We start from the raw sequence: 11,346 nt of genomic DNA on the forward strand, positions 1-11,346 counted from the left end.
TGTCCTTAGATTGCTCAGAGAGTTGCTGGTGATAGTATGTTACACATATTCAGACTTGGGATTCTAGTAGGCGGCTAGAATTATCTTGGAGTTCCTCCGTGGATTGCTGCCGTGCTTTCTCCGGTGTCATCTTGGAGCTAAGTGTAGTCCCCTGTTTGTTTCACTTGTGTGTACTTTAGTTGGTACTGGGGCTTACTCAGTGCTCACTCCTCCTGCTCCATACCTAGGGCCTAGCCTTAGGGTCAGCTATGGCCATGTTCCCTGCTCGGCGATAGGTGCAGAACCTATTTAGGGTCTATAGGGGAGTCAGGGTATGTTGTTAAGATCTGTTTAGTGGTCTCCACTCTCCCTTTCCCTAGTTGTAGGCCTCCCTCCCCTTTTCCTGTTGTTGTGAGCTGGGTTCTCTCCATACCTAGCGTGACACCCCCCCCCCCACTCCATGCACGAAGGCCGATATACTCGCCACCATGGCCACTCGGTCACCTCCCTATCTTCGGCACATCTCCCTGTTCCTGCGCAATGACTTCCGAAAGTGCAAGTAGTGTTCCTGCTCTTAAAGGACCAGCACACACACAGTGTAAATGCCTCCAGCCAATAGCTGGGAGGCATCTAAGTATAATAGGCACCCTACCCATTAATGAGGTGCCTGAGCGACCCCTATAGTTTCCTGAGTGGTAGTGTGTGTGCAACAGTATGTTGCCAGGTCCCTCGTCCCATGTAGTTGAGAGTTAGCCAAGTGCCTGAACCCTAACCCCTCGTCCTTGTGCGGGCGGTACCTGAATCCTGAAACCACATCTGGCGGTACATGAATCCTGAAACCGCATGCGGACCTGAATCCTGAAATAGCATCCAGCGGTACCTGAACCCTGAAACCGCATCCTGCGGTACCTGAACCTTGAAGCTGCTCCGGCGGTACCTGTGAACCCTGATGCCGCTCCGGCGGTACCTGGACCCCGGAACCGCAACTGCAGTATCCGAACCTGGTGCTGCTCTCTCAGTACTAGAACCTACACCTGTGTCAGTCTTGGATAGAGTGCCAGAGTCTGTGCCTGTTCCAGGATCCGAACCCAGCCCTGTCTATGATTCCATGTCGGTATCCGTTCTGCCCGAGGATCCAGATCCTGTGCAGTCTGAACTAAGTCCATATCCTGTCCTGCCAAATTACTCCAAGACCAGTCCGTCTCAGCGTACCTGACCTTTGGGGTCAGCAGCTGCTGTACCGGGGACTGCCTAGGAGTGGTACCTGGTGGCTACCTGCAGCTCAAGTCTGACTCCAACATAAGGAGCTCGAGTGAACACCAGGTAGCTTCTTAGCTCCGCCCCTCCTAGGTAAGCTCAGCCCCGTGGCACAGTGGGTCCGTGTATCACCTGCGTGCGTGACACCATTACATCCCTGTAAAGGTGTCTTACCATGGGCCCCGGGTTGAATCTACAGAGCAGCTGCTGGCCGGAAAACCAAGCAACAGGCTATAGTGGTTGACTCAACTCTAACTAAACTTTTTTTCTTTAAATGTTGGGATCTTTCTAAGGTCGTCAACTCAAATAGACTTCCTCGGACAGACGACGCAAGCCCCTCCATCCTGCAAGTTACAAAGGAACCCTAGCCTTTATCCTCCAACCCCTATATAAGACGAATGACTTACCACAGGGCCAGGGTTGCATCTGCAGAGTAGCTGCTGGCCAGAGGAGCGAGCTTGAGGCTATAGTTGTCACACTGTCACAGAATACTGGAGGTAGGGGGCCTAAGCTGACCCTAAGCTGGGACCCTGACTAACCCCTCAACCTGGAGGTACTGTTAAAGGTACAGAGGTCCAGGCCGCCAGCGTAACCCCTACCTCCTGAGGATCCCTGCACCTAAGTAATCTAGTCCTGAGAAGGACCCCGATCACAACAATAGGGAACCAGAAATAATATGCCCACACACAGTATTTAGACGAACGAGACAGTACAAGGGAAAAACCAAAACCACCTTGCATACAACTTCTACACAACTACAACAGAGGGAACACCAACGGGAAAGGAGATAAATGATAAAGCGAGGAAAGGGAAAAAACACTTCCAAATACACTTATCTCAGCAACTCCAAACACCACGATCCGCTCTGTAAGTCTGAATGAAAAGCTTTCACCGACACTTCCCAAACAGACCTGCAGGAATATAAAGGAGTCTCACTAAAGAAGCATTGATTGCAGCTGGGCGAGGCTGGACCTCAGCTAGCCCAGAGAGAGAGAGAATTAACTCCTACACTGCCGAGAAAACACAAAGCACCAACAAGTCAGCTGCGAGAAGTCAGGCTGTGTACTCGTGACGATCTTCGTGGCAACACACCCGTGACAGTACCCCCCCTTCTACGAGGGGCCTCCGGACCCTCAGGGCCAGGTTTATCCGGGTGAGTCGAGTGGAAGGCCCGAACTAATCGGTCTGCGTTAATATCCGATGCAGGAACCCACATCCTCTCCTCAGGACCATACCCCTTCCAATGAACCAAGTACTGAAGGGACCGGCGATTAAAGCGTGAATCAATGACCCTCGATACCTGGAACTCCAAGTTACCATTGACAACCACAGGAGGGGGAGGTAAAGGTGACGGTACCACCGGCGCCACATACCTCTTAAGCAATGATCTGTGAAACACGTTGTGAATTTTAAACGTAGGGGGGAGGTCAAGACGGAATGCCACCGGATTAATAACAGAACTGATTCTGTACGGCCCGATGAACCTGGGACCCAGTTTCCATGAGGGAACCTTAAGTTTAATATTCCTGGTAGACAACCATACCTGATCGTTCACACTTAGGTCCGGACCAGACACTCTCCTCCTATCAGCCATACGTTTGTATCGGTTCCCCATAGTATTCAGATTCTTCAGCACCCCTCTCCATACTGAAGCGAGAGATGAGGAAAATCGTTCCTCCTCCGGAACCCCCAAAGAGCCCCCCCTACTGAAAGTACAAAACTGGGGGTGAAAACCATATGCCCCAAAAAACGGGGACTTACCAGTGGACTCGCTCCGCCTATTATTGAGAGCAAACTCTGCCAGAGGTAGGAAAGAAGCCCAGTCCTCCTGGTTCTCTGACACAAAACACCGAAGATATGTCTCCAAGCTCTGGTTCATACGTTCCGTCTGACCATTGGTCTGAGGATGAAAAGCCGACGAGAATGACAAATGCATCCCCCGCCGAGCACAAAACGCCTTCCAGAACTTGGACACAAACTGAGACCCCCGATCAGACACCACCTCGGAGGGTACCCCGTGAAGCCTCACAATCTCCCCAATGAACACCTGCGCAAGAGTTTTAGCATTAGGGAGAGCCGGAAGAGCGATAAAATGTGCCATCTTGCTGAACCTGTCCACTACAACGAGTATGACCGTTTTACCCGAAGACGGAGGGAGGTCCGTAATAAAGTCCATAGACAGATGAGTCCAAGGACGCTCCGGGATCTTCAAAGGTAAGAGGGCCCCAGACGGACGGGTATGTGAGGTCTTAGAGCGCGCACAAACCCCACAGGACGCGACAAAAGTTACCACCTCTTTATGTAAGTTAGGCCACCAAAACCGACGCGAGAGGAGATCCACAGTTGCTTTACTCCCCGGGTGTCCTGCAAAAACTGAGTTATGGTGTGCCTCGATCACCTTTTGTCGCAACTGATCTGGAACGAACAGTCTCCCCGAAGGTCCAACAGGGGCGTCCCCCTGAGCCTCCAATATCTCCTCCTCCAGCTCAGAGCATACTGCCGAAACCACCACCCCCTCCTGAAGAATAGGAATCGGGTCGTCCGTATTCCCGGCCCCAGGGAAACTGCGAGATAAGGCATCCGCCTTTACATTTTTAGACCCAGGACGATATGTAACGACGAAATTAAACCTGGTAAAAAACAATGACCACCTAGCTTGTCTGGGATTCAGACGTTTAGCGGACTCCAGATATAGCAGGTTCTTGTGATCGGTGATGACGGTGACCGGATGAACTGCCCCCTCCAAAAAATGGCGCCACTCCTCAAAAGCTAACTTAATGGCCAAGAGTTCCCTATTGCCGACATCGTAATTCCTCTCAGCGGACGACAACTTTTTAGAGAAAAAGGCGCACGGATGCCACTTACCAGGGGACGAACCCTGTGACAATACTGCTCCCACCCCTACCTCGGAAGCGTCTACCTCTACAAAGAATGGCTGAGACGCATCAGGTTGAATGAGTATGGGTGCCGAGGCAAAACATTTTTTCAAGGAGGAGAATGCTTGACAAGCCTTGTCAGACCACCTAGAAAAATCCGTCCCCTTTTTAGTCATGTCTGTGAGAGGCTTAACCATGGACGAGAAATTACGAATGAACTTCCGGTAATAATTAGCAAACCCCAGGAAACGTTGTAGTGCCTTAAGATTCTCCGGCCGATCCCACTCAAGAACTGCCCGCACTTTCCCAGGGTCCATACGAAAACCGGACGCTGAAACCAGGAAGCCTAAAAACTGGAGTTCCTGTACGGCGAACACACACTTTTCCCACTTGGCATACAGTTTATTATCCCGCAAGATCTGTAACACCTGTCTAACGTGCTCCTGATGAGACACCAGATCCGGCGAGTAAATTAAGATATCATCCAGATATATGACAACAAACTGTCCCACCAGGTGGCGAAAAATATCATTAACAAAGTGTTGAAACACCGCCGGGGCATTAGTCAGACCGAATGGCATGACAAGGTTCTCATAATGCCCCTCCGGAGTGTTAAAAGCCGTCTTCCACTCATCCCCCTCCTTCATCCTAATCAGATTGTACGCCCCCCTGAGATCCAACTTAGAGAACCATTTGGCGCCCACGATCTGATTAAAGAGATCGGGAATAAGTGGGAGCGGATACGGATCTCGGACCGTAATCCGATTAAGTTCACGGAAATCCAGGCAAGGGCGTAGGCCTCCATCTTTCTTCTTAACAAAGAAGAACCCCGCGGCCACCGGTGAAGATGAAGGTCTAATATGCCCCTTAGCCAGACTTTCAGAAATATAATCCTTCATGGCCTGCCTCTCAGGACCAGAAAGGTTATACAACCTAGCTTTAGGTAACTTGGCCTCAGGGAGCAGTTTTACAGAACAGTCATACTCGCGATGAGGAGGTAGTTCCTGACACCCATTCTCCGAGAATACATCCTCAAAGTCCGCCAGAAATGGAGGTAAGACCCAAGGAGTAACCGCACCGATGACCGTGTTCATGCAGTTTTTATTACAGAATTTACTCCATTGGCTTATCTCTCTGGTTTGCCAATTAATAACCGGGTTATGCTTAGCTAACCAAGGAAGGCCCAACACTATAGGAGTGGGAAGACCCTCCAACACGTAGCAAGACAACAGTTCTTTATGTATTGCCCCCACTTGAAGTTTTACACCATGCACAGCTTGCAAAAAACTTCCCTGACCGAGAGGCCTGGCATCGATCGAGAATATGGGGATGGGTTTAGCCAACTCACTCAATCGCATACCTTGAACCCGGGCAAACCGAGCATCAACCAGATTAGCCCCGGCCCCACTATCCAGAAGAACAGATATCCTCTCAGTTCTCGTACCCACCACCACCTCCGCCGGTACGAGAAACTGAGACGAACCTAGGGACGAAATACCTACTCCCAGATTGCCGTCCACCACACAACCTGGGATCAACAGTTTTTTCGACGACTCTTTACTCTGCAAGGGACGGGATGGACACCCCCCAATAAAATGTCCCTTTTTCCCGCAGAGGAAACACCTTCCTGTCTTATGGCACACCACCGGTCCCCTTCCCCGAAATGATGTCCCTCCTAATTGCATAGGCTCCTCCGGACTGACCAGGGGAACCACCATATGAGGGGACCTTGTAGGAGGTGGAGACATTACAGGGGGTAGAGTTATCCCACACCTCTCCCGAAGCCGTCTGTCAACACGAATAGCAAGGGCCATAGCGGCTTCCAGTGACGCGGGAGAGTCATACTGTGCCAACACATCCTGTAATTTGTCGGATAAACCATGACAAAACTGGCTCCTAAGAGCCGGGTCATTCCACTGGGTGTCCGTGGCCCACCTACGGAACTCCGAACAGAATTCCTCCGCCGGACGATCTCCCTGCTGAATCCTACGTAACTTAGACTCAGCAAGGGAGATCCGATCTGGGTCATCATATACGAGTCCCAGAGCAGCGAAAAACCTATCCACTGACTGGAGAACCGGGGAGCTTGGGGGAAGAGAGAACGCCCAAGATTGAGGGTCCCCTTGTAGGAGCGAGATGACAATTCCCACCCTTTGTTCTTCACTGCCCGATGACCGAGGCCGCAGCCGAAAGTACAATTTGCATGCCTCCCGGAAAACAAAAAACTTGTCCCGCCCCCCAGTGAACTTGTCAGGGAGAGCTACTTTAGGTTCTGGTCCGGCTTGCTCCAGAGGATGCAAAACCTTGGACTTAACGTCCGCCAGCCCCATGGACAAACTCTGCAACTGCCGAGCTAGACCGGCTACTGGATCCATGGTAGCTGGAGAAAACTAAGTGGGTCGGTGAAAATGTCACACTGTCACAGAATACTGGAGGTAGGGGGCCTAAGCTGACCCTAAGCTGGGACCCTGACTAACCCCTCAACCTGGAGGTACTGTTAAAGGTACAGAGGTCCAGGCCGCCAGCGTAACCCCTACCTCCTGAGGATCCCTGCACCTAAGTAATCTAGTCCTGAGAAGGACCCCGATCACAACAATAGGGAACCAGAAATAATATGCCCACACACAGTATTTAGACGAACGAGACAGTACAAGGGAAAAACCAAAACCACCTTGCATACAACTTCTACACAACTACAACAGAGGGAACACCAACGGGAAAGGAGATAAATGATAAAGCGAGGAAAGGGAAAAAACACTTCCAAATACACTTATCTCAGCAACTCCAAACACCACGATCCGCTCTGTAAGTCTGAATGAAAAGCTTTCACCGACACTTCCCAAACAGACCTGCAGGAATATAAAGGAGTCTCACTAAAGAAGCATTGATTGCAGCTGGGCGAGGCTGGACCTCAGCTAGCCCAGAGAGAGAGAGAATTAACTCCTACACTGCCGAGAAAACACAAAGCACCAACAAGTCAGCTGCGAGAAGTCAGGCTGTGTACTCGTGACGATCTTCGTGGCAACACACCCGTGACAATAGTAGATGAATCAACCCTAACTGAAAAAAACTATATAATGCCACTCTATCTAAATTCTAAATGCAGCCAATGAAGACAAGATACCCTAGTTTACAAGGCCAACATTGATGGGCTTGGCTGCACCCTGAATAAAAATAACATGCAAAAAATATATATGATGTATATGAGGTATTGGTCGATATTTTGGCCAAAGTACAGAAGCTCGCAACCCGCTCAAGGGTCTTTATACTTGCGAGTCCCTAACATGCACAAAATATATATGATATATAGGAGGTATTGGTAGATATTTTGGCCAAAATACACAAGCTCGCAACCCACGTCAAGGGTCCTCATACTTGCGAGTCCCTACACTAACATTAAAAGCAAAGTCACAAAGAGGAATTAAGATTCCCACCAAAATTCAGAAATGTACGCACCAAAAAAGAGCAACAATATTTACCTGCCTGGTCTCAGAACTAATCATACCATATAATAAAGATGACAGCAACACAGGTACAAAATATTGATGAGACAACCACTCACAACCTACCAATTCATGGAGTGGGTGATTAATTAGTATTAAAACTGCACACAAAATTATTTAGGATTGCTACATCCTAAAAGTGCATTAGTTCTGAGATCTAGGCAGGTAAATGCTCTGTTAGTTCTTGAATTTTGGGGGGGATTTTAAATCCTCTTTTGTTGCCTTTGCTTTTAGTCTAACTGAAATAAACAAAAGCTTTTTTCCTAAACATTAGGATCTGTGTAGAGCCATCAGCTCAAAAAGGCTTCATCGGACTTGGCGCAAGCCACTCCATTCTGCAGGTCCCAAAAGGAACCCTGGCCTTTACCATTAGACCCCTGTACAGGAATGGAGACTTACCACAGCCCCAGAGCTGCATCTACAGAGTAGCTGCTGGCCAAAGGAGCGAGCTTGAGGCTATAGTGGTTGATTCAATTCTAACTAAAGCTTTTTTTTCCGCTAAATATTGGGATCTGTCTAAGGCCATCGGCTCAAAAAGGGTTCCTCAGACAGACTTAGTGCAAGCTACTCCATTCTGCAGATCACAAGGGAACCCTGGTCTTTACCATTACAGCCCTGTACAGGGTCAGAGGCTTAACACAGGCCCAGGATTGATCCTACAGAGTAGCTGCTGGACGGAGGAGTGAGCTTGAGGCTATAGTGGTTGATTCAACTCTAACTAAAGTTTTATTTTTTCTAAATATTGGGATCTCTCTAACGCCGTCTTCTCAAAAAGGTTTCCTCGCACAGACTTCGCGCAAGTTACTCCATTCTGTAGATCCCAAAGGAACCCTGGTCTTAACCATTACACCGTTTTAGAGGGATATATACTTACCACAGACCAGGATTGCATGTACAGAGTAGCTGCTGGCCGGAGGAGTAAATTTGAGGCTAAAGTACCTGAATCAACCCTAACTAAAAAAGAGCTATCTAATGCCACTCTCTTGTTAGGACCTGTCTGAGGACATTGGCTCAAAAAGGCTTTTTTGGACAGACTTGGCACAATCCACTCTATCCTACAGGTTCCAAAGGAACTCTAGCATTCACTCTTACAGCCCTGTACAGTACTAATGACTTATCACAGGGCCAGGATTGTATCTACAAAGTAGATGCTGACCAGAGCGGTGAGCTTAAGGCTAGAATTGTTCAGCCAACTCTAACTAAAATAAAATCTAACTAATGCTACTTTCCTAAATGTTAGAATTTTTCTGAGGCTGTTGTCTCAAAAAGGCTTCCTCGGACAGACTTGGAGCAAATCACTCCATTTCTAATGGTTCCAAAGGAACCCTGGCCTCCACCCTTGAACCTCAATACAGGGACAATTTCATAGTTTTAAGGTTGAAAGACACAAGTCCATCAACTTCAACCTAAAAGCTGATGTGTTGATCCAGAGGAAGGCAAAAACCCCATGAGGCAGATGCTAATTGCCCCATATTAGGGGAAAAATTCCTTCCTGACTCCACGTATGGCAATCAGACTAGTTCCCTGAATCAACGTCCCATAAAAAATCTAGTACGAATAACCTGCAATATTATATTATTCAAGAAAGGCACACACACACGCCCTCCTTGAATTTTTTTTAGAAAATTAAGTATTTTAAGTTCATGTGGTAGATAATTCCATAACCTCATTGCTCACACAATAAAAATGTCAACTAACTTCTTTTAGACAAAGGGAATTATGAGCTTTATGTTAGGGTAATTGAATTAACACTAACTAAAATAAATTAATGTTTTTTTCTTAAATGTTAGAATTTGCCTAAATCCATCAGCTCAAAAAGGCTTCGTTGGACAGACTTGGTGCAAGCCACTCCATCCCACAGCCTTCATTCTTACAAACCTGTACAGTGATAAACACTTATTATACATGGCCTGGATTGCATCTACTTAGTAGATACTAAACGGAGGGGCGAGCTTAAGGCTAGAATGGTTCAGCTAACAATAACTAAAATAAACTCTAACTAATGCTACTTTCCTAAATATTAGGATCTTTATGAGGCCATCGGCTCAAAAGGGCTTCCTCAGACAGACTTGGCACAAGCTACTCCATTCTGCAGATCCCAAGGGAACCCTAGTCTTTACCATTACGCCCCTGTATAGGGATTGATACCACAGGCCCAGGGTTGCATCTACAGAGTAGCTGCTGGCTGGAGGAGCGAGCTTGAGGCTAGAGTAGTTGAATCAATCCTAACTAAAAAAAACTATGTAATCCCACTCCCTTGTTAGGAGCTGTCTGAGGCCGTTGGCTAAATTGGACAGACTTGGACCAAGCCACTCTATCCCACAGGTTCCCAAGGAACTCTGGCCTTCACTTTTACAGCCCTGTACAGTGATAAAGACTTATTACAGGGCCTGGATTGCATCTACATAGTATATGCTGACCAGAAGGGGCGAGCTTATGGCTAGAATGGTTCAGCCAGCCCTAACTAATGCTACTTTCTTAAAATGTTAGCATCTTTCTGAGGACGTTGGCTCAAAAAGGCTTCCTTTGGCAAACTTGGAGCAAAACACTCCATTTCTGATAGTTCAAAAGGAACACTGGCCTTCACCCTTGAACCTCAAAACAGGGACAATTTCACAGTTTTAAGGTTGAAAGACACAAATCCATCAACTTTAACCTAAAAGCTGATGTGTTGATCCAGAGGAAGACAAAACTCCCATGAGGCACATGCTAATTGCCCCATATTAGGGGAAAAATTCCTTCCTGACTCCATATATGGCAATCAGACTAGCTCCCTGGATTAACATCCCATAACAAAATCTAGTATGAATAACCTGCAATATTATATTATTCATGAAAGGCACACACACATGCCCTCCTTGAAATCTTTAGAAAATTAAGTATTTCAAGTTCATGTGGTAGTGAGTTCCATAACCTCATTGTTAACACAATAAAAATGTCAACTAACTTCCATTAGACAAAGGGAATTCTGAGATTTATGTTAGAGTAATTGAATTAACCCTAACTGAAATAAATTACTGCTTTTTTCATAAATGTTAGCATTTTTCTAAATCCATCAGTTCAAAAAAGCTTCCTCGGACAGACATGGCACAAGCTACTCCATTCTGCAGATCCCAAGGGAACCCTGGCCTTTACCATTACACCCTTGTACAGGGATAGAGACTTACCACAGGCACAGGGTTGCATCTACAGAGTAGCCGCTGGACGGAGGAGTGAGCTTGACACTATAGTGGTTGATTCAAATCTAAGTTAAGCTTTTTTTTCCTAAATATTAAGAGCTGTCTAAGGCCATCGGCTCAAAAAGGCTTCCTCAGACAGATTTGGCACAAGCAACTCCATTCTGCAGATCCCAAGGGAACCCTGTTCTTTACTACTTCACCCCAGTAGAGGGATAGATACTTACCACAGGTCCAGGGTTGCATCTACAGAGTAGCTGCTGGCCGGAGGAGCGAACTTGAGGCCAGAGTAGTTGAATCAATCCTAACTAAAAAAGACTATCTAATGCCGCTCTCTTGTTAGGACCTCTCTGAGGCCGTTGGCTCAAAAAGGCTTCTTTGGACGGATTTGGCATAAGCCACTCTATCCTACAACTTCCCAAGGAACTCTGGCATTCACTCTTACAACCCTGTACAGTGATAAAGACTTATTATAGGGCCTGGATTGCATCTACTTATTAGATGCTGACTGGAGGGGCGAGCACAAGGCTAAAATGGTTCAGCCAACCCTAACTA

The sequence above is a fragment of the Phyllobates terribilis genome, unplaced genomic scaffold, assembly GCF_046119375.1.
Source record: "Phyllobates terribilis strain yellow unplaced genomic scaffold, ASM4611937v1 Scaffold_5__5_contigs__length_657084704, whole genome shotgun sequence".
Classification (NCBI taxonomy): Eukaryota; Metazoa; Chordata; class Amphibia; order Anura; family Dendrobatidae; genus Phyllobates; species Phyllobates terribilis.